A 26110-nucleotide genomic window follows, 5' to 3' on the forward strand; every position below is an offset into this window, starting at 1 on the left:
GGCCATTTGATTGTTTTGGGACAGGGATTGCTGAAATATTAACATCGTTTTTGATTCCCATGTGTGTATTTAGTTTACAAGCAATAACGAGAGCATGCTCAAAGTTGGCAGATCCTGCTGAGTCAAAATGTACATATTTGTGTTGATCTTTAATGTACAGTAACAGACTCCAGTGGGAGCCAGACCCTCCAGGAATGTCAATGGCCGGCGAGTTATTCACTGGAATAATAATAGAAGTTTTCTGTGTTAAGTTGAGGTCTTCAATAAGATAGTCAATGTCTTCTAAACATTTCACTCCTTGTGATATTACAGGGTCCATCAAAAAATGTCTGTGCTACCAACTACTTGTGTTGTTAGCAAGTCATAATATACCTTAATAGGATCATCTGTAAGCCAATCATTATTCAGTATTGACTGACTCATAAGGCATTTGTTTAAAGTACTTGTAGCAGGTGTACTTATTTGCTGTGTTGGGGTAATTGCTCTGTTTAAAGTATTATACTCTTTATTACACTCTTGGGATTTATTCTGGGAGAGGTCAATTGAAAATGAAACCTCATTAGTTGGAGATGACTGAGAAATAGGGTGTAAAAAACTAATTGAAGCTGAAGGTGTTTCTTCCTTGTTAGAGCAATCAGTTGGAAATGAGTTTCTTACAGAACTATTTGGTAAAGAATTGTTTATAGATTTGTTTTTTATTAAAGCTGACTTCAATTTCTTTTATTGCAGTCATAAATTTTTTGTTTGTTGTCTTTAGAAATCTGTTTTTATTCTCTAAGTAATGAGGATATGTTAATTTCTTTTACTAGTGCAGCTTCTTTTGTGCCATAAAAAACAACATTGTATTTTGGTAATGTTGAATTAAGTGCTAAACTCTCAATTACAGCAGGCCATGGTGTGTGCCACTTTACTTTGGCAAAAACTTTATCACCTATGTGATATTTTGGTTCAATTTTATTGTTGCTGCCCATTGTTGTCAATGTTTCAGGATTTCTTATTTTAATTTATAATTTATAAAACATTAGCTTTATGCTTATAAATATCAATAATACATTTATAAATCAATCTGTAAGAGTTTTAAAGTTCTTACTGTAGTTCAGTTAAAAAGTAAACAAAAGGACACTGTGTCCTGCCTACATGAAAGCATCAAACCTACTGACACCAACAGCAAACAAGCAACAAGGATTGTTGACTTGATCATCTGATAAGACAACCAACCGGTATAGTGCACAGACCATCAGCTCAACACCAGAAGCTACTCCTGTCACACAGGTCTACTCTTGATGACAGGAAATAACTGACTCAATTCAATACCAATTTCCTCTTGAATTTTTTTACTACTCAACTGCTTTCTATTTAAAAAATTGAAATTCTTCTTAAACTTAAGTTTAAATTTGAAGGACTGTTCAAATCTTTATATACAAAGAACAAATTTCTTCTTGCTGAGAATATGATTTAAAGTGTATTAATTGCTTTGAAATTTGTGTTAAAAACATGTGCTTCTTGAATTCTATATGTAAGTAATATTTGTATAATTAATTTTATTTCAGTTTTAAATAGTATTTCAAAATTTAATTGATACTTATTTAAGATATACTCATCTGAGGCACTTTAAAACACTTTATGTTTATTAAACACTGTAAATAACTGTAAAAAAGATTAATATTAAAGAGCACTAAAACTTTACTGTATTCATCTTACTGTATTCATCTGTGTTGTAATGGTAGCATGCTCACCCGGCAAGTAAGAGATCTGAGTTCGAATCCAAATGGAGAACATACTTTTCGTGATTCAATCTTTGTTGTAATTATATATATTACACAATTTACAAAATACCTACAGGAATAGTGAATGACATAAATTTTATTGACGGACTATAGTAACTACATAACCGACTATACTCATACTACGAACGAATCATTTCAACTCAATCAAAAATAGCCTTGCTACACTGTTCCATTACAATAGTACCAACTAAATGAGGGAATAAAATGTAAAACACGCTTACTTTGAGTGATATGTGGTAGTTCTCAAACGCCATGTGGTCATTGTTTTATCCTGATATATGCGTCGCCCAACATCTGGTGCATCTGAGATGTCGGATTTATCCTCACCTGCTTCTCCCAGCACAGCCACCACAGCCTCTAGCCTCTATATTATCTTCCTGCAGTCATCGACACAGAACCATCAACAATATGTTTTAAACTTGTAGTAGAATTGAAAAAATTAAATTAAGCATACAGTACAACCTAGCTTATCAGCATTAATTGGGACCAGAAGTGATCCAGATAACCCAGGAATACATAAAAAAATACAATAGATTAAAAAATAATAGAGGATTTATTTGTTACAAAGTTAACAGTAAAAGAGGGCCAATTTACTTTTTTATTTTACAAGAGATTAATTACAGAGAAAAACAAATAAAATAAAAAAAAACTCTGTCAGTTTCTTTTGTTTAACCCTTTGGGGATCAGCATTAAATTTGTATGATTGGCTTTCTCATATTGCACATCATACATAGAATGTGTACATTTAAAGATCAATAATGTATTCAACAAGAGAAAACTGTAAGCTTCAAGATGAGGTTAGTTTCATAACTTACAACATATTTGTAAACTCACAATATTTGCTATAAAAAAAACTGTGAATTTAGTAGCCGAGCAGCTAAAAGTGTTAACCCAATTTTTTTTTTTTTTTTTATAGAGGAAAAAGATTCATTCCAAAGACACCGCCATCGCTAAAACTCCACCGTCCATCTTATGGTTACCAGTACCCAGTATCGTTCTTGTATATCTTTGTGTTCACAAACCTGTTCATATATATTTCCACCAGCCGATACACGGCTGGCAGGTGGCAGTCGTCTTGTTGTAACGCCTTCTCCAACAGAGACTTGCCTTGCACACCGTTACCTTCCAGGGTCCTTCATCAGCACTGACGCATACAGCTGAAACAATCGCGTCAACACTCTTTAGTGTGTTAAACATACTATTTTAAACCTTTATTTCAAGGATAAATGTTTAAAAACACAAGAACTCGGCCCAGTTCTTTTTATTCTTCTAACTAATGACCTCCCTACTTTCCTCGTCAGCTCCAGTACTGACTGCATAATGTATGCAGACGACACTACCCTTCTTATAAAAAAATGACACAGCAGATGAACTATCCCTTAACTCCTTGACTTCTCTCCAACAAGCCATCAAATACAGTGCACTGAATGATCTGGCAATAAATCCTAATAAAAACAACGCAAGTGCATTTCAGTAGGAAAAAGGAAATACCAACAAATATTCCAGACATATCAGTAGTTGATAAAACACAATTTTCTGGGCCTAACTATCGATAGTACACTTTCATGGAGTCATCATGTGAGCACCATTTCCAATAAAATATGTGCAGGCATATACGTTATGAGGCGACTCAAATCAGTGGGTACTCAGGGATCCATTAAAGCTGCTTATTACGCACTGGTAGAGTCCCACATTAATTAGATATGGTCATTATCATCTGGGGCAGCTCTACTGAAAACCTGAAAAGGATACTCACCCTTCACAAAAAAGGCAAATTAGATCCCTCGCCAATCTTGAATCTCAACAAAGCTGCAGGAAGCGTATCCAAATTTGGGCATTCTGACACTGTACCAGCTTTGTATGTATACGAAACAATTTTACATGTTGACAGACTCAATTTTGACACTTACAAACAATTTCCATGACTACAACACACGACATGCCTCCAGATATGATTCTACCACCCCGCCATCGAACAGCCCTCTTTGAAAGAAAACCATACTACATAGGACGAAAACTCAGAAATCAACTGCCAGAAGACTTCCAATTGCTAACTGGAAACGCACTGAAGAAAGCACTTCAAGAATTCCTTGTCAAGACGCCACTCTACAGCCTGGAGGAGTTCCTGGATGCAACAAACACCTAAGTGACTTTTCCTATTACATTATACTATGTTTGACTATATTACTGTACTTAATGTTCATGTAATAAAGAAAATATTGATTGATTGATTGAACAATGGTTTTATCAAACTAAATAAAATGAAAGTACATTTGTTTTTTTTTTTCCCTTGGGGCGGCCTACTGCCATGCACTTAAGCCTCAAGGGCTTTTTGCGCACCCCGGAAAACACCATGAGGCCTACCAGTCTACAATTTCAGCAGTTCAACAAACCGCCCGAAAACAACCTATCAAGTCCTCCTGGGAAAATTCACCACCCCCCTACCAAAGATGGCATAACCGCTCTCTTGCTATTGTAGGGCAATCAAAGAGCAGGTGCTCAGCAGTCTCCTCCTGCTCATTACACCTTCCACAGAGCGGATCCCTCCTGAAAGGATGCCAACTCTGTGTAGATGCTTCCTCAGGTAACCATGCCCCGTAATGAGACCAATGACCTTAGAAGACACTGATCTGTTTAATGAGAGAAGGTCCGAAGCCACCTTGGAGGAAGGTGACTGTAATACCATTCTACTCACTCTCAAACCCGGATGCAACCTCCACCTCCTCCCATGCTCCGCGCGAATCCATTTCGAGACAACCCTAGAGGATTCACACACCTTGGAACACCGCAGAACGGTTTTTTGAGGGCCCGTCATAATTGTTGCTGAGCCCTGGTTGGCCATGGGCATCAGCTCTTTTCGTTCCCAAGAATCCCCTCATGACCAGGAACCCAACAAACGGTTACATTGTTGATTCTGGCAAGGGAGGAGACGGTCTGATAAGCAATCCCAAACCAGTTTGGATTTGATTGCGCAAGAATTCCAGTGCCATCAGCGCTGCCTGACTGTCCGTGAAAATGTTAATCGTCTTGCCCCTATATCGCAGACAAAGATTCTCACGGAGAGTACACTTGTTACTTTGTAATATTTAATTATTTTTAAGATTACAGCAACAGATCAAAATAAATAAATCAATAAGTAAAATAGTAAACGGTAATATAAAGCCGAAAGTAAAATCAGTACCGTTTTAGCCTACCAAGCTTGGGTGTTATTTTAATAACAAAAACTTATTTTTTTAAATTCAAATTCAAAGTATTTATTGCACATTGACATTTGAATGATTACATAAGTAACACAAGTAGGTGAATGGTCAAGTATTTTTAAAAAGTTTCTAATGGGAATTCATTTACACAACGAACTGACGTCAATATATCCGTTGTTATATAGATTGTAATAATTTAACTGAATAAACGTACGGTTGTAACGTAACGTAACATGAACTCACTGTGAGAGCACGTGGTGCGTTGTTGAGCTGCTTGCAAACAGTTGCTGGCGAAGCTGACAGCCTCTCGTATGCGATGTTGCGCCACGTAGCAGTCGACTAGACCTTGGTATGGCCTCGTAACCGATACTGGGCAGCCTGCGACACCATACATTGGCTCAATAAGTTCTCACATCGGTCACTCATTCATAAATAAATTTTAAATCTATATTAATAGTCTAGATTGTACAAATAATTTGAACTTAGTGTTTTCCTTCATTAGTTAGGATGGTAAGTACGTAATATTTTAATAAGCAGGGAAATACAAAGCGTCCTTTTCATCAGAAAGTGACAATCTACATTTAGGAAAACAGTAACGAAAAGCAGTAAATTAAGAACAATGCAAGGCAAACCGAGTTGTTTACACGATTCCATTTACATCTTAAGTTACGGTGTTCAATCTAACAACAGTAAACCTAGCAATTTAACTTGGCAACAAAGGATGGAAGTTTCTGAGTTGTTGGGAGGTATTCCGGAGATGTTGGATATGGGAGGATGTTGAACAACTCTGTCCAGTTCTGACTGACTAAGGATCAGGTACTGCTGCATGACGGATGGTGATGTTATGACTAGTTAGGCAACTAGTAGGTTCGTATACTGAAATTTAATTTTAATAGAGTTTTCCACTCCGATGTGGTTACAATACACAACTACATTACAAAAAAATATAAAATCAAATGAATATTAATTTTAAAAATTAAATATTAATATTAGAGGTGCAAGAGACTGTACTTTAATAAAATGTTATCATACTGCAAATAGATTCATGTTACGCACATGTTAATTTAGCCTAGGAGCCAAAATCTCATTTGCACTATATAAGCTCACAACCTGCTTTTACTTGAAATTGATGGAGGGTCAAAATAGGAGGGTTTCAAAAAGGGTTAAAAATATGAAACGACAACCTTTTTTCCCAGATTATAGATTATTTTTGTCTTAGCTTGAAGCACACTTAATACTGACCAACAGACACATAATACAAGTTCCATCACTGTCAGACAACTAGAAAAAGAGACAAAAAGTTGCCAATTTAAGGAATCTCTATATATGTTAAGCCGATGCTGATCCTGAAATTTAATTGTGTGTCTGATGATTATTTTCAAGTTTGTCAACCTACAAATAATATGATCTTGAGAAAAAATATTGTTTCATATTTTCAACCCTTTTGTTACCCTTCCATTTGTGGCTAACAATTTCTTTCTTTAAGTGAAATTTCTCAACCGATTTTGAAGAAAATCAAGTTGTGTGCTTAAAACAATGAAAATCAGCTCTAGGCTCCTAGAATCCCCAAACTAGGCTGATAGCAAATCCCAAACTAGTTTGGATATGACCACACAGAGTCCATCGCTATCAGCGCTGCCTGACTATCCGTGAAAATATTAATCGTCTTTGCTCCTATATCGCAGACAAAGATTCTCATGAGCACATTTCATAATAGCTGCGACCTCCGAAACTTAATCTGTTTCTTTTCCAAAGAATAAACTTTTAAAGATAGCCATTTTTTGAACAGTATCAGTTTACCTGCTGGGCTTCTCGGAAGTGAAGGACAGCATCTTGGTATTTCTTGAGATCGTACAACACTCGACCCTTCAGTATGAGCGCTTCCACGTTGTGTGGCATTAACAGGCACGCCTGTACAAGTCAGAAGTGTTCAATTAAAAAAAAAAAAAAATACACTTCACTAAAAGGTAAAAGTAATTATATACTCTTTCAGAGATCATAACAAGTAAATAAAATGTAGTTAACTATCTTTGTTTACATGAGCTGGATGATAACGGGATCAGTGAATTATCCATACAAGTCTATAACATGATGCTAGTCCAAAAAAACGTCTGGCCTAATTTCTAAGAGAACGTTCCCAAAAGAGTTGCTTGTCCATACTATTCACCAATCATTTCAAATTTCAAAATCTCTGATACTTAATAGACACTAATAAATTTGTTTTATTTAATCCAGGACTTCTACATAGTGGTGCTCCATTCACTGAAAAAAGGAATGAAATCCCACCCAGTGATAAACTGGGGTCCAGGGACAATAGAATGGTTTTTGACCGTAATATACTACCCTGGTTGATTAGGGGGATTTTGAGATTGAACTTGTTCAATTGTAATTATAAAAAAGCAAAAAATAAAGTGAACACAGTTTACCATACTACAAAAAGATTGACTTAAATCTGCAGGCTTGGACTCGGCGCGGCGGCAGAAAGTTTACCTGACCAACGTCGAAATTCCCTGACTTGAGACCGGATTCCCTGACTTTTCCAGTCCTGTTTTTTTTCCCTGACTTTCCTGATTTCCCGCTGACCTGTAGCATCCCTGGTAATGGACAAGATGTCCAAAACAGAAATTAAACTTAAAAAACTCTTGCAAAGTACATTAATTAAATAAAATCGCACAAAGCCGCTCTACAGAATTTACTTTATTATCAAAGAAATCAACCCTCTCTGCCCACTGGTTAGCAAATGATACCAAACGATACACCGGATAACAGACACCAATAGATCCCCTAAAAAATACTTTTCTGAATTGTACAGAATGTGCTGGAACCCTGAGGCCAACCACATCGAGATTGAGATTTTGAGCACCTATAGAGAGGACTTTGTGGAAAAAAACATAAATTGACCAGAAGATGACAGTTCTGCATAATCAAGTCCAGGTTCTTGCCTTAAAACATCTTCCTCAAGGTCGGTACAGACCCCAGGAAAACTTAAAGGCCATCCAAGAAAAAAATTCCTCTGAATTTTCCTCAGCATCACGGGTTGTACCCACTATCTCTATTATGGACATAACCTTGCGCATACCTTGTAGAGCGAGGTAGGCTGCGCGAGAGGGGTTGTTCGTTTTGGCGTACATGAGGTAACCTATAGCAGTATACACCTCGTGGCTGTGCTCTTGGTTGGGATCATAAGTGGGGAGAATACGTTCCAGTTCGGGCAACCGGTGTTCACATGACCAGCAGGGCTGCCAATACATCCATCCCTCGCTCCATCATTGGGTTTGTAATTAGTTGTTGCCTGATTGCAAAAAATACAAATGTTCATTCAAATTCAAACTACACTTTCTTTACAATGTTTTTAAATCTAGTACCATTTTCTACTTCTAATTACTAAAGCTAATAGTTTTATGAAAGCCAATATTATTTACATAAAGTTTTAAATTAGTGTTACATATTATGCTTAATAATGAGAAGATATAGCATCAAGTATTGAAGTCTGCTTTCAAAACTGTTACAATTGTTTATTGTAGTCTTTATTAACCCTCCAACTAATGACCAACAGCAAAGACATTCATTAATCCTACTGCTTGTGATCTGATTAAGACATCACATCTGTCGGTCAAACTTTCCGCTGGTTATTTACGCGAAAACAGTTGTAAAGACATAACTTTGCACCAGTTGAATCCTCTGCTCATAAATTCCAATTTATTTTACATAGTTGATATTCGTAATATTACTCGTTGTCAGCTGATCCAAAAGCCATACAGCTCATGGACTGCGCAGTTGGTGACACACTGTAAATGGTTAGCGCTTTGCTCGGTCTTGACATTCTTTGTTATGCTACTGTCCGCTAGGTTATTATGTGTAGGCTAGTTGTTTACAATTGATTGTTATGTTGGTAAAAATGGACGATCCTTGTTTGTTCAAGTGATGTACGTGAACTATTGGATGATGGTGATGACTAAAGAAAGAAGCAGTTCATTTGCATTTTGTTAAAAAATCTTTTTGTGTTGTAAATAAGTGTATGTATGTTATAATCTTTTTGATCACTAATAAACTGTGTATATTTTGTACATTACTATCTCTAAGACATGTAAAATCTAACATGGAATGAAACTTAACAAAAACAAAAAATTAACAATTACATTTTTACAATCATATATACAAATAAAAAAAACAATACTCTGGTAAGTGTACATTTTTATTATTTTACATTTTCTCTGGTTTCTAACAAAAAAATTTATTATATATATAACACTTATAACTTACCATTTTAGCATATATTCTTTTTAATATTTGAAATAAAATAAACTGCAAAAAGACTAAAAACCAGTGTTATCATTCTGGGAAAGTATTAACTGGACAGGCTATTATATAATTGTAGGAACTGAAAAACCCGAGTAAAATGAACATTAAAATTAAGAATGCTTCTGAAGTTTTGAGCCCGATTCTGATACTATTCTGTGTGCATTACTTATGGATATAGAGATATCAATTCGAGAACGGCAAATTTACGAAAATTGAAAGGAACAGCTCACTGACGTACCCTGAGTAGCATGTTGCAGGCCTTAGCGTTATCACCCGTGAAGTAGTAGACCTCACCAAGTGCAACCAGCAGCGAGTGGTTACCTCTGAGCGGCGTGCGCTCCTCTAGCTGCTTCAACAACACTGCGATGGCTTGTGGAAGGTCCTTGTTGTACAAGTACGCCTGCGCCTTGATCCAGTTTGTTAACCCTGCAATACAAAGACTATGAGATCATACGGAGGTCTTAGATTTAACTATACATAAAACCCTCTATGGAAATCATAAATGCACTTTACTACAGAAAACAACAATACAGGGTGATTCCGATAAGAGTGAGCATTTCTTTAGGGTTTTCTCTTGCCTTTCAAGACATAAAGGGGTAATTTTTAAGGGTAGGAAAGTAATTTAATTTCATAAATAATATTAAAAAAACTTGAAAGGCCACTTTAATTATCCTACATATTTGAACATAAATTTAAAACTTTATAATTCGTAATTCTGGGCTTTTTGAATTTTTTTCATACAATGGTGAGTTTTTTATCCCCAAATTGTAAAAAGCACACATCGAGACAATATCACTTTTGAAGTTGATGGGTAAGATGAAGGTAGTATACAAATTTTCAAGTAAATCCATGCAATCTGAAAAAATTGGAGCTTTCACCTCATATTCACCTTCAGTGACTGTACTATTTTAATAATAAAGTAAGTAAGATTTGCATACTAACTTCACCTCCAGCAACAACTGAAGCTAGTGTCTGTGAGAGTAGTGAAAGTGAAATGGGCGATTTTGGTGATAAGTGAAGGGAGTGTGAGGGAGAGTGGGAAGGTGTCTCCTGAATTTCAAAGTTCTTTCCTGAGTCCATCTGTAACAACTGTTCATATGTCTCCACAAACAACACTAGCACAACCAACATACTCCACACCAACACTATATACGCCACACCAACAGCACAATGACTCCCTTTTTTTAGCAAGCCTAAATCAGTTTCCACCATTAAAGTAGATATTTCAAATAGATCAAAACATACTGTAAATAGCTCCTCCACAATATATAAAAAAATTTTGGATTCAAGAAATGCAAATCTTACAATAAAAATTCTACATCAAAATATCCAACACTTTTTATCGCGGAAATTATCTTTGGAAATAGTTCTTGAAGAGTTGAAACCAGATCCTAATAGTGTTGAGTGAACATAAACTAAAAATTGATGAGATAAAATTTGCTAAAGTTAATAACTATTCTGTTATAACCAACTATTGTCGCCAAACATGTGGTGGTGGAGGAGTTATGATTTTAGGCAAGCAACTCTTCTAACCAAGTTAAGAGAGTTGTAATTCCTAGAATTAATAAACTTATGTATAGATAAAGAGTTTGAAATCGCTGTATTGTTTCCTGCTGAGCTTTTTGATTTTTCTATTTGTATTAGTGGGGTTGTATAGAACTCCAGGTTTAATTTATGATGGCCTCTTTTTGGATAAACTTGATATTGTTTTAACTATTTTAAACTGAAACTTATGAGCATGTAATTTTAGCTGGGGATATAAACATAAATGTATTGCATTGTTCTAAAAGTCATGATAGATTAAGTAATATTTTAAGGCAACATAACATGCAGTACTTGGTGAATTTTCCGACTAGAGTTACCCTGGATTGTGAAAGTGCAATTGATAATATTATAACAAATTTACCGAAAAAGTCACTTATGGTTGAAGGTGTTATTACTGAGCTCTCTGATCATGATGCCCAACTTTTGAAAATTAATGTATGTTGTAATAAAAAGACATCTTTTAAGACCGAAAACACAGTTTTGTAGAAAATATACAAGAGAAAAACATGTGAGATCTTTAAAAAATATGTTGAAGCAATGAAACTTGGTTGGAAAGTCTACAATGCAAACAAGTATACACTAAAGTACAATGTATTATTTTTACCATAAAATTTTTGATAGTTATCTATTTTGTATTGTTAAGTTATTTCCCACTGGTCAAGAGTCTAAGGTCTAGGCGCTAAATTTATAATATAAATAAAGACTAAATGGGATAAATTATGGATTTTGGAAAAAAGACAAAAAATTTCGGAAATTATAAGCGAAATTATAAAGGACTCAGAACTAAAACAAGAATTAACCAAAGATAGAAACCTACTAAATAAGCTATTACAAACAGTTTGAAAAAAAAATTACAGACAAAAAAATTATAAACTCTCATCATCTCTCTGTACAAAAAAGTAATAATATTGAATAGACATAAAATTAGAAATATACTGTAAAAACCGTAATGTAACAAATCTAACTTTGGAACAAATACATGTAATAAATAGCGTAAAACAAAAACAAATTAATCACCTTAAAATTTTAAATTTAAACATATTGACAATATGATTTTCTTAATTTCGAAAACACAACCATGGAATAATCTTCCTGAAAACCAGAGGAGTAAATCAGATCTGTGAATATCTCTTTTAAATAACGAAATTCATTTTTATTGACACATTTGCTTGAGATAATGAAATATTCCTAACCCAAACTATGTCATCCAACACAGTCACAGAGTGTTTAAAACCACTGGAGTACCAGTAGTTTTAAACTCCTAAATGCATCAAACAAGGTTATCCACAGCAGCCAACCGAGATAATGAGTGGATGAGTGTAAGGTAAATTAACTAATCAGATATAATATATGTACATTTCTCCTAACAAATATTCAGTGCAGGGCCCGACCGATGAAATTCCCAATGCACCAAAACTTGTCAAGTCAGAGCTCTAAAACATGGTTCAACCTGAGAGAATCAAAGGCCCCTTGACTCCATGTTTAGTAAATTTCCTCTTTTAGTATTCTATGAGTATTCCTGGGAATCTTGCCGCTGAAGAAACTGAAAATCTCTAAACACATTATAAGCACCGTATTTCAAAAAAAGGAAGTGTAAGACTTGACGAGTAGCGGCCTTAATAAAATTATTGATCGAGAACCCGGATATCTTATTCCAATTTATGTACATACAGTACAACTTTCAAAAATCCTTTTGAACGTTGTGATGTATTTTACACCGAACTAGTTTTATGGATTTTCTTATCGAAACACAATCAATATATTTGACCAGAAGAGAAGCAAGCAATGGCTACATCAGAGCTGGTGTAAACGGTCTGCGTCCAATGAACCTGCTGGGACGTGATTTTTAATCTGAAAAAGACCACTAAGGTGGGACCAATAAATTGTATAAGGGGAATTAATGTGGTTTGGCATTTTTATTGAGCGAATCTATCACCAAGGCCTTTGATAAGAGTATCAGTCATAATGAGACAATCGATTAATAGTCAAAAATATATCTTAACCAAAATATTTGAGTAAATTATTAAGAGAATCGTTACATTGAAACTCGGCTTTTAGTGTCTTATCTTATATTTCTTCACAATTAATGACCTACCGAAGTATTGTTGACAATTATAGCACATGTTTGTACCATCACCAAATTAAATCACAATCCAATCAACCTCATTATTGCAAAAATCTCTCCTTTATAAACAAATAATCTCAAAGGCATGGTAGTATGCCCATCAGGTGAGTATCCATTTCCTGGGGCCAATTCTTTTCCTTACTTTATAATGTATGTGGAGTTATTGCCAAATAGTTCTATGACAAAAGATCACGCTTAGTCATAGTGCTGATAGTCTATAATGCAGATGACTACTTAATATTAATATGTACTTCTCATCTGCTATTGAGTAAAAAAGTTATGGAATGAAAATAGAAATTTAGCATGTAAAACGGAACTATCATCGTGTATATAATAATTATTTTATTGCAAGCTATAAAAATTTATATACTAAACCCTTTAATAATAAAGAAACAAAGTATGGGAACATACTCTCTATTTCTATAGTCAACAAAAACAAAAATTAGAAAAAAAAAACTTATGAAGATCACATAACATAACAAATGAAGACAATATAATGCACAAATATTCATCAATTAACTAACACTACAAATTTATATAGGATTCACTTCTCCTAGACGAGAAACTTATAACTTGGAACGAACGAATATTTTGAGCTTTTGCGGCCCAAAAAAAATAGATTTCTATCTTCCGGATTGATTTATTGTGATTCTCTTGCTTCTTAAAAACCATGTCAAAAATATGTGCTCAAATGACTGAAATTTGTTTATTTTGAAAAACCATTTTTATTTAAACAATTTATGCCCACATACCATTCTCATATAAAAACCTTTGGTGTATGTAGTTTGTAACCGGGGCCACTAGTAATTCAAGATCTCTGTTAAGTCATTTCATTACAACTTCAAAAAAAAGCAATTATGGAATAATCATGAACTTAAATGAGTAGTGGATCAGAGGGGAATCTGAGTGGAAATGAAGTTAAATTTTTTCCCCCCACCATCCAAAATTTAAGGAATTTTAATAACTAATTTACGGAATGTAATATACATGAGGAAACTGTTTATAATGCGAGTGGTCATACGTATCTCAAATTTATGGACAACATTACCCCGATTGGGGTCAAATCACACGACTACATTTACTAGAAATATGAAATGTCAATTTGGATGCATACGATAAAACACAAGCAATATTGGAAATTTACCAGTTATAAAGAAACCTAGCTCGCCGGCAGGTATTAAATTTTATAAGCCAAGTCCCTTAGGAAGTTTATGTTAACCATAGAAAATGATTATATTGATTTAAAAAAAAAACATTTTAAAAATGATGTTTTAGGACAGATAGATAAAGGCTTTGGTATATCATTTAGGAGAATATATGGAGCAACATAGTGATGATAATCAAGAATAATAACATTATGTAAGATGATGCCATTCCTTATTTGTATGAATTCAAATGTAAAATATTTGTACCAAATAATATGAAAATATAAGTGTTAATTTGAAATTTGTGAATTATATGAATAAGACTTTATTGGTCCAATCAGTTCATTTTTTAATAGAGACACAACGCTAATAAATTTTTATTATGGCACAATACCGATAAGAAGAGGGAAGGTACGTTTAAGACCCCACCCCCCCCCCCCCCCACCCCCCCCCCCCCCCACCCCCCCCCCCCCCCACCCCCCCCCCCCCCCACCCCCCCCCCCCCCCACCCCCCCCCCCCCCCACTAAACTACATGAATATTTAAAAACTCAATGAAGATATTTTATCAAAATCTTTGCGGTTTGGCTAATAATTGGGTTACAATCAGCTACATCGTTAGTTTAGGGTAAGTTTTGAAGGATAAATTAATCTGGCTGTTTGAGAAATTTCTAGTTGAATGACCTTGAAATTTTTCCACGACATAAACTTGGTTAAATCTCACACTGTTAGCTAACCTCCCTTATTTTTTATTGTAATAGGTTATTGGGAGATAGTCTCATTTTATAGACAGACTAAATACGCATCCAAACAACTTTTTAGTTTTTTTTTTTTAAGTGTATCAAATCAGAATTAGTGCTTGATTGCTGGGAAAACTTCGACGAGGTAGTGACGATGTCTAGTGCTGGCAGCATGGCCAAGTCAAAAGTAAATGTAACATTTTGTACGATTCTACTAACTAAAGATTTTAAAAAAATCATACAAAGGCCAATAGTCTAGCAGCTCAAAGCAACATTATATAAGCTTAGTGGGTTGAGGCGAGGGTTTTTCCTAGACTATTTTTTTAAGCAAGCTGGATTAAAAAAACTTCAGAACAAGGCATTAAATATATTGGTAAAATACAGCAATTTAAGATTGAAATAATGGTATCAATTTTGCACTTATTTCCCAACAATTATAAAAATCATTATATATATTTTACAATTCTACATCAATTATAAAAAATTCTCTAACAATAGGAAATAGACACATTACATATATAGTAATATAAAGAATTTCTTACAAATTTCAATAGACTATAACTAGTATATAAATTTATACAACTACTATAAACCTCCGGTCAACAAAATGGAGAACAAATCATTTATGTAGCATCTTGTATATTTAGAAAACAAATGGCACAATAATTGGTTATTTGTATTTTCATATCAAAACATGGATTATACTTTTAGCAATATTTAAAAAACAATGAAATTACTAAGCACTAATGACTAATCCATAAAAAATATCCTAGAAAATTTATAAAGCATTTGGGTTGCGTGTATGTAAGGACCACTCTTGAGAAAATGAGATCTCCACTAATTCCCTACACGCTAAACATAAAGGGGGGGGGGGGTTTTCGCATGGAGGTATTAACATTGGTGTTACGGTTAAAACACCAAAGGTTATTTTCTTCGCACGCCCAACTCTTCAAGCTGTTGGGAGAGGGAGTGTGTTGATTCAGGATAAGGATCTCTCATCTGTCAGATTAGTCTATTAGAGCTAGCTCTCCACAACTGCCTCCCACAACTAATAACCTTTAACAGTGACTTTCTAAATATTCCTTCTTGTCTGTACTGTTACGGTTAGCCTTTTCTAAATTTTTTCGATTCTCTGTATACTTATTACGCCAATGCCAATGAACAACGCTCGTTATTGAAGCTTAAAATTAAAGACGTCTTGCTTTTACAAATGCGTTGGTTTTTCTTTTTTGAAGTCTTGTTGGTCTCTTCTAGAATCGCCTACATGATTTCAACTGTTGTCGTTACCGATACTTTAGGAGGTATTTGGATCTAATACCGTGACTGTTAATTATTGACCTGGTTTGAAGTTAAGACTTTTACGCAGTTGGCATTTGATCTATAATTGTTTCCCCAAAATTGAGGCCTATCTGCGAGTTCCCACTAAGATTGTCAAAATTATTTTTTTCGTGAACTAGATATACAGTGTTATAAAAATCACTAAAATGATATGAAGGTGCAATTTAATCATGACGAAGTATTTGTGGGCGTGCGGAACACTTGCATTTTTTTAAAAAAATTTATTGAGTATAGACGTATTGAAGAGTATGTGGTGTCGTAAAAAAGTTTAAGACCAAGGCGTGAAGTTCCCAAAATTTTTTAGGTATTTTAATAATGCCAATATCTCTGTCAAAAAAAAACTTTTGAATAGTAACTGTACAATTCCATGTGACGTAGTTAAAACATTGATAAAATCCCAGCTAAACTAAAAAACGTTTGTCATAAATAAAAGTCATTAAAAAATGTTGGGTTATGCTTTCGCAACTTATTATTTTTTTCGGAAATTACAGTTGTAAAAAGTATGCATATCATTCTTTGAGAAACAACCAATTTTTATCAGAATACAGTTTTTGACTTTAGTGATACATTACAGCAATATTTAAATTTGCATTCTTTAAAAATTTATTTGATTTGGAAAAAAGACTGTATTGTTTATTACAGTAATTAGAACCATTCTAATTTTTAAAATGAACTTTAAAAAGTTTGTAACACTAGTCATTTACCGACCAGCTGGGAGGAATTGCAAGGTGTATCCCCTACAAGTCTAAAAATGCGTTGCTTAAGGTCATTTAAAATGTTAAATTTTCTGAGATTCCAAAGAAAGGGGGTCTTCCAAAAGAAACATCTGATATAAAGTTCCCAAAACAAACTGTTACAGTGTTTCAACATCAGAGACAACCTATTAAGTCAAGTAACCTTGCGCAGAGCTCATCAGGTACATCGTTGTGCACTCAATGTGGTGCACCTGATTGATGTCCACTTCTCCTATTTATAGGTGTGACTCTAATTCGCGCTTTCTTCTGATATTCATCCTAACAAACATGACTCCAGAGTCCAGGAGATCCTGGACAAGCGCATATACCAGACTGCCTACACATACAACAGAAGGGGAACTGGAGCCAAAATTCCAACATCTCAAGGTGTGAACCAACTCCCTTTCCTACCTTTGCTAAGTTATGTGTAGGTAAAACGAATTTTTACGTCACTTGATTACACAGGCACAAAATTTGGGTTTTAAAGATATCGTTTGAAAAACAATGTTTACTAACGCTGCCTCCCGACTCTGCAAATAAAATAAGTTTGGACTACCATCAATATAAAAACGTCGGAGCAGAAAATTAAATTTACTTAGGGAGAACAAGGAATACACTTATAACCTGAAGAAAAACCTCTCTTGGCAAAGGTAAAATAGAAACAACTAACTCAAGAGTTAACACCATGCTCACAAGAAGCGTATACATTAAAGATTTCTGCTTTCAATAAATACAAAATTAAGACACCGACAAAAACTTTTGCTCTGCCACACAAATTACATATCACAAGTAAACAATATTTAAAACCCAAAAATACTATTTCATTAGCTTAAGGGTTCTTAAGATGGAAGAGAGATCAGTCCCAGATCTACTTGCTTAAAACAAAAACATCAAGTCTAACGAGGTTGAGACTAGCTCCAAATGAAAACCCAGGCTACAAAATATAGAACCCATCTTACAAGTTAATTAAAAAGAAGCGAATATCATTCTGCGGCAGTTGGCAGTTGTTAGAACACCGGAAAATTTAGAATTAGCAGGAAAAATAGTATAAAACACTGTGGTATAGTAAAAGTGACATTAATATGCTGATCTACAGAATTAAAAGGGGGAAGATATGAGAGAGTTACAATCTCTCACAGAGACGGTCTTTAAAACACAAGACAAACAGCAATAAAGATATGAAATGACAAACACTCACACTACAGCGAAAAGAAACAAACAACGATAGAAGACGTGTTCCCCGAGGTAGGAAAAGGGAAAATTACGCTCGGGGAAAAGACACGAAGAACAGATTGGGTGATAACAAGAGAAGAACAAGAGCTAAAAATACTTAAGTGACTAAAAGGGGTCCCAATGTAGGGCCGCATAAATGTAGAAATAAATAAATTTGCACAGGTCAGCTATTAAAAAAAATTATATAGCAAGAGTTACGTAAGTCAAACGGAAATTAATAGTCTACTCATGAAAATTAAAAAATTGCCAAACAATCTAAAAAAAAATCTAGAAACAGTTTTTTTAAAAATGAATTCTTTTAAGCCGAATATTCAAAGGTCTATACTCTAGAACGTTAAAAATACAGAAAGCAAAATAATTCAACCTGTATAAATATTGAAATGACAAAAAGACACAAAAAACTAAACAAGTTATCCTTCTATGTGCATAGTAAATTTTAAAAAGTAAATAAAAACTGTTTCGTTTTGGGGGCCTTCTCTCATTCAAAAGCCACTGAAATGTTGTGCCCCATGAAATAAGATGAGATGAGTTAATGAATGACGCCTTCTATATAGACAGCTTAAACAATGCCTGGATGGAACAAGAGGTTGTGAAGGGAACCCAAGAAAACTACGATGTGGAAAGGGTCTTAAACCCAAAGGTGTAAAAGTTGTGTAAAAATTTATAACGAAAATTTTATATGGTCCTGTTATTGATTAGTTTACAAGCGTAATAAAGTTAATGTAATACTAATTCGAAAATTAGGGTAACCTAGACATATTTAATTCGAATATAAGTAAGTTAATTTTTCACATATACGAAAATTAAGGTAAGACTGCTTCAAAAATCGCGGAAAAAATGCGTTTTTTTACGGACCTTATTTGTGTAGAACCAGTTTTCCTAAGGGCACTTATATTACCAAGTTTAAAAAGGGAGAAAGATTTATATGATGCTCTATACATCCTTTTTCGAACTTTTTTAAGCACGTCTTTTTTATGTTTTCAAGACCTAAATTTGTGACATAACTAGCTCAGAGGCAACATATTCTTCTATTTTTTGATTTTTTCATAAAATAAGTCATATAATGGTTTCCTAACTATCAAAATTTATTAATTCTTTTTCTTTTGTATTCCTAAAACCTGTTTACCGATGAAAAAAAAAGCTTGTTGAATAACATTTGTTTGTTCTTTGGTGTGTTCAAAGCTACTGAAAGCTCGGGTTTGACAAAAAAAAAAAAAAGGGAATCTTGCATTTTCTTGGGGCCCTTTTTTATTGGTTTTAGTCAAAAAGGGGTTTTTTTTTTAACTTTATGACAATTTTTTTTCTCACAAAATATAGGGTTTAGATCGTTCTAAATGTTCTTCTTTGTACTATTTAAACAACTATCTTATATATTACAACATTTATCAAATCCATTTTTTTTATCTAAAAAACAACAACTGATGCTTCAAAAAAAAACATTTGTCTCTGGTGAAAAATTATGGAAACAATCTTGACAACATTTTAAAACAGAGTTTTCGGTCATATTATTGTTGGGGTTGTTTACGTATAAAATGAAGTCTGAAAAAATGGTTGAAGGGTTTTTAAGAATTCTTACCAAAAGCTTACTACAATGCTGTGTCTCCGCGGCTTAGCCGCTCGTTTGGTAAGCTGTGCGCGTGGATGAGCAACATTTCGGTTTCTCTAGATAACTTATAGTGTACAATGCCGATTAAGATTTAACCGTGTTGACACTATCTCAAGAAAGCATCTGCCCAAAAAGTTGTATGTTTAGATAGCCAATGTACACATACATGTTACGTAAAATAAAGTGTCTATTATAACAGTCAAGCTATAAGGACCAAACGACATCATTTGAAAGACAAATAAGCCATAAAAACCTAGCGCCGTCACTTAGTGTGTGGTATATGAACAACAATATCCTCGAGGTAATTGTAGGTTTACAAAATTGCAGCAGCGCTTTGATATCTGTATAAAATATTGGCTGCCGCCTCCTGTGAGGTCGATTACATTCAATGGCATAGCATAACAAAACCTTCTACGGGGAAAATATAATATACATACAAATTTTCATAATGATGCAGCCTCAAATAGTTTTCTGAGGCTACTAAAGGTCAAACATTCATTTTATAGTATATATATATAGATACTAGCGGGCCACGGCGCGCTTTGGATCTCGCTTTTCAATAATTGTTTGCCACAAAAGTAGCCCGCCGGGCTTCGCACCCAAGTTCCCGTGAAAACATACCTAGTAGCACTTATCTCTTTTTATCTATCACATTCCTAAACATTGCGGATTAATTGCAATAGTCCGTTCCAACACGGTGAGCCTCTTGCGTATTATGAAGGTTATAGTTACGCATAGTTCCTCCTCTATCACTAGGCTGTCTACCCAGGGCTTCGCACCAATCTGATAGAACCGAAGTCCATATATTACGTAGTAAATTTTTTTCTTTTTAACTCTAATAAATTTTAGATTAAATTTATTTATATCCTCGATGCCACGATTGAGCTTGCTTTGTTGTAGCCTCAGATGCGAGAAAATAGTACACACGGAGTTTTGGAGAACCATACTGCGGTCAAAAAAAACACTATGGTTTTATTTTGATAACAATCCCATTACAGCATGTGTACCCCACAGGAAGAGATAAGCTATGATATCTGCATTACTCTAGCTGATCAAGCATGACATTTGTGTTACTGATTAAATAAATGATTGCACCTAAAGGGGGAATTTTTAACGTCAATTTGAAATGATATTAATCTGGATAGTAAGTCCCTATGTTTTAACAGTGATGGCAAAAACAGTTTAAAACACAAAATTTGTCGTTTCTCTATAAGCGTACTCTATGCGTTAAAACTAACATAAGTTGTAATATACTATTTGTAGTTACAAAGAACACTGATTAAAAATTTGAATAAGTACGTTAACAAGTTTGCCTGCAAGCATAGATCTTATGGTATTCTGTATCCATGTAGGGCGGAATCCTAATCGGAAAGGATGTGCACAGCAGTATATAGCCCTTTTTCCTCCGTAGAAATAAAATACATACAAGACGACAAATTTTTTTCATCCATGATCGCTCCAAATAGTTCAGCGATTCCATAAAGGGACAACAACCCAAACATTCATTTATATATATAAATAGATATTATATATATATATAATATCATAATATTAAAAATACTATATAATATATATTCTAGATTGTACCAAAAACAACACACAAGTTAATATGGAATGAATAGATGCTGTTTTAATATACGCGTTAATTTTAGCTTATGTTGATATTTACAAAATATCCCTTTGTGGCTAACAGTCAATCTTCATTACATTTCAGCGACTGCGTATCCTTCAATTTAAGGGAGACACTGTATAGAGAGATTCTTCTGACTTAGTAAGCAAGAAAAACAGAAAAATGTTTTACGGTGAAGAAACTTGGGGTGTAAGAAAAGATCACATTTTACTTAAGTTTTAAAAAACAGAGAACCAGATCACTTTCCCATCAAACATTATGTGCATGACATGTAGATTTAAATTAGTGAAGTGTGTGAATGTTGCGGCTTTTATAAAAAAAGGTACTGCAATAACTAAAAATACATGCACACAACAAGAAGATAAATTTGCAATAGGCCTCTGCAATCTCCTCACCCGAAACTGTTTGCTGTTGCTGGATAATACAACACTATTCTTTCCAAGCACAGTCCATCAGATTAGTTATTCAAGATTTACGTCTAACGTCTTCAAATCAGCACTTATGCCTGCTGTAAATTGATTAATAGACACAACATACAAAATGCTATAGGTAATTGACATAAATTCAAAGAGAGCGCGCAATTGATGAAATCCATAATGATCTTTGTCTATGTTTAACGAAAGAATCTAGGGAAATTATGGTAATAAACAAGTTTCGTTGAATTCGTAGAATTACCGGTATTTTAAAGTTGGTTTTGAGTCTTTTTATGTTTAAGGTAATTTGAGTTTCTCTTGTAATAATAATTTTTTTAGTTTATTTTTAGTGATATTTTCTGATTCAAAAAATTGGGATTCTTCTACACTGTTGACTGGCCGGTGTTTTAGCACTGCCTTCCAATTTTTTTATTAATCTGTAAGTTTTAAAACACTGCTCCATTTTTTTATTATCTGTAAGTTTAGTATATCCGTGGTCAACATATAATATATATCTCAAATACTATATATATATAGATATCTATATTATTTCAGTCCGACTAAAAGAAATTAAAAAAAAAAAACCATTATTATTATTGTGTAAATGTCAGAACACTATTGGTTGAACCAATTTTCATGTTTATAGCTTTGTCTTTAATGTCTAAATCCTTGCAAGTAAAAATAATAATTTCTATACCTAAATGAATAAAAAAACATGCATAAATTAAATTCTAAAGCCAGTGATACTGATTACACTATCAACATCACGTCACCTGGTTTGAAAGACAAGAAGACAATTGTGTCGTGTATTTGTGGGGATTTTATCCTTTATTTTCCAATAAATCAACATAAAAGTGTTTGTACTCTTAAAAAAATTTTTGAAGTAAGAAGAGCAAAGGAAAAAATTTGTTTTTCACACAAAAAAATTTTTATATTCTATGTATTTCTTATAAGTAATCTGAACCGTAAAAACAAAAATTTGTAAAACACGAAGAAGAACACAAAAGAGGACAATAGTAGTAAAATTTTTATTTTGTACTGAATCAAATTATTATTAAATTACTGTTTATATCATAGACAATTGGTAGCTGTAAATAAAAAAAACAGGATGAAAAAACCGTAACATGTAGTTTCTACATACTTACGACCCCAGTCAGGAAAAAAGGTATTTTGCCTTCAAAAGCTAAGTTCTTCCAGACACAAAATTTAAAAATAACTTTTTTTCTTCCTAAAAGGGGTTTTATAGCCATAAGTGTAAATACAATCATATGACAGTCCATTGAACTCAGAAAGTGTGACAAGCAATAGACTTTGACCAAATTGGGCAGGCTTATCTAGATGTACCAATTTGTCCCTCAGTAGATCTGTATCTAAGATAGAACACGAGTGTACTCAACCGGGAAGAGAGAGGTTGATGCCACTGAACTCTCTCTAGTCCGCCTGTACACCGGAATGGACCTTGAAGGCTGTCGTTTTACAACAAGTGTTCCAGTATTTAACGCCTACCAGTCGGCTCATCTAGGACCTTATCGTTCAGCTCTATCTTAAGACTTATTGGTTTAATCTTAGTATGTGTCATGGCTGTAGCACGGGAACACCATGCCAACCACAGGAAAGCACTTCCTGAGAACAGTGTAATGTAGATATCAATACATTTTGCAATTGAAATTTATCACTGAGTCCCTTTATTTTTTTCAACTGGCTGTGTGTTATTTATTTGTTCCCATTTTGTAAGAGTTATATAATAATATGGAAGATCTCCAACTTACCTAGACAATACCAAACGTTTTAGGCCTAACTTTTCTAATTAAGATTTTTAGAGTTTCAGAGATGAACTTTACACGAGTTGATCTGATCATAAGTCTTCTGGGTTGTACACTGGGCTACACACCAAACATTAAGAAAAAACCTTTAAAATAATCATGAAATAGAAAGTCATAATCACGCAAAGAAGAAGCATTGATAAATTATCAAAAAGCTGGCAGCTAATAGAAGTCATTTTTGATTGGGTTTGAAGCTACTAGCCAATCACAAGGGATATGAGCAGCAGGCTGAGTCCTCTCAATACAACCTGTCAGCAGGAATTTTTGGCGTTCCAAAACCAGTTTTCAAATTTAAACATCTCTCAATTTGAATTTAAGCTTCTCTGCAGTAAGTCAGGTAATATCTCAAAGTGCTATATCAAGTTTATCCTATTTAATGGTTATTAAAAGTAACACTATTATATTACATTTTTATATAATTATTGTTGATATTGTTTTATATAGGTATAAGTGAAGGATGATTTGGGGAGAATGTTAATTAATAAACAAAAAGATTAGTGGATTATTATAGTTTTAGTGATTATCTTCAAATTTAGAATGGTGAGTTGTGCGCAAATGTCACACTAAAGCTGTTTCTACTGTATAACACACTTATTTAATTACAACTTTATCTAGACTATTACTGTCCAGTACGCTTTGCTGAGTTGGCCGAACTGAACAATATTTTTGCCAACCCAATTCACACGGCTTCTCTGTTCTTTTGAAGTCAAATGTATTTCTAGGAGGGTTTCACTTCTTGCTGGGGTTTATACCTGCTAATAGAACCTCCTCTGGGGTTTAACAAAAACCTATACTGCTAATAGATCAGGTCAACTGCAGGATGTACAATGCACTGGGTCTATCACTTAAACTGGAAATGTTGAGATTTTGAGATAAAGGAATAGATAGATTTCTAGACCAAGTTTACTGCTGAGGTTGATGGTTCTAGTTGGGTTTGATTCCCTTGGTAAGTCAAAAATGTGATATAGGAACTTTTTCTGACAGTTTTGATTAGTATAGAATGGAGCAGAGTCTCCTCTTCCTGTATAGTAACATGGCCTTTCAGTAGGGAGCATCAATAAAATGGACAGGCCACAATCCCCCCACCCTTCCAATCCAGAATATCCTCCACAATCCCCCACCCTTTCCATCCAGAGTATCCTCCACAATCCCACACCCTTCCATCCGGAGTATCCTCCACAATCCCCCACCCTCTCCATCCGGAGTATCCTCCACAATCCCCACGCTTCCATCCTGTATACTCTCCACAATCCTCTACATTCAACTTGCACTTACATCCTGATTTTCCACCCTGAAGTAATCCTCCACAATCCGCCCCCAACGCTTCCATCCTGAATACTCTCCACAATTCCTCATACATTTCAATCCTGAATACTCTCTCAACAATCCCCTATGTTTCCACCTGAATATCCTCCACAATCCCCCACGCTTCCATCACTGAATACTCTCCACAAATCCTTCTACATTTCCATCCTGAAATACTCTCTCAACAATCCCTATGTTTCCACCCTGAATATCCTCCACAATCCCCCACGCTTCCATCCTGAATACTCTCCACAATCCTCTACATTTCCATCCTGAATACTCTCTCAACAATCCCCTATGTTTCTATCCTGAAATATCCTTCACAATCCCCCAAGCTTCCATCTGGAATATCCACCACAATCATCCCTCCGGGATATATCTCCACAATTCTCCATGCTTTCCATCTGGAATATCCACCACAATCTTCCCTCCAGAATATACCCCACAATTCTCCATGCTTCCATCCTAAATATCCTGTCACTTTGGAAGTTGCGCAGGAAACCTTATATCAGTAGGTTTAAGTGCAGTAGAGGGTTTCTCATTGTCTTGTACTGGTGAACAAAAATAAGGCCAACTCGAGTAATAAATTTACAAGGGCAATTCTGTGTTTATTGTGTTAATACAGAAAGATAAAAATACACTATTTTTTAGATTTAACGCTCTAGTTTTTTTTTATTTAAGGGCGAGTTGTAAACTTTTAAAGAGGCATTTGGTAGATCGTATATCAGATTAATAGAGCATTGTGTGGGAAGTGGCAGTTTTGATGGTGCATTGTGCCAATAGTAGGTAGTGAAAACACTTCTCCGATTTGCGACACATTCAGCTCTCGGCCTTGTGTGTGTTTACTAGCATACCTGCACACATACGAGCTGCACATTATTATCTCTCCACATACGTGTCTCACTTGAGACATCTGATGTGACAGCTTCCGACTAAGTAGTACTTGTATAAGTTGGAAAGAAACGTAAAGAGGTTCTCAGACTTCCAACTTCTCACAAAACGCCCCAGTATGGAGATCTTCTGTTTGAAGATTATTAGTATTAAACCATAAATTTGTTCTAGGGAAAGTAGTAGTAACTGAAATTTTATCTCAAATGCCACATTCAATTATCCACCATATTAAATTTGTAAAGCTAAATAAATTAATTAAATTTTTAATATGTTTGCAACTTTGTTAAATAAAGAA

The 26110-nt window shown here is 34.4% G+C and overlaps 1 pseudogene; it reads right to left on the reverse strand.

The window, feature by feature from the left end:
* Nucleotides 1-1729: 1729 nt before the first annotated feature.
* Nucleotides 1730-24949, reverse strand: LOC124366899 (annotated as a pseudogene).
* Between the last annotated feature and the right edge of the window lie 1161 nt (nucleotides 24950-26110).

This window comes from Homalodisca vitripennis, chromosome 7 (assembly GCF_021130785.1).
Source record: "Homalodisca vitripennis isolate AUS2020 chromosome 7, UT_GWSS_2.1, whole genome shotgun sequence".
NCBI lineage: Eukaryota > Metazoa > Arthropoda > Insecta > Hemiptera > Cicadellidae > Homalodisca > Homalodisca vitripennis.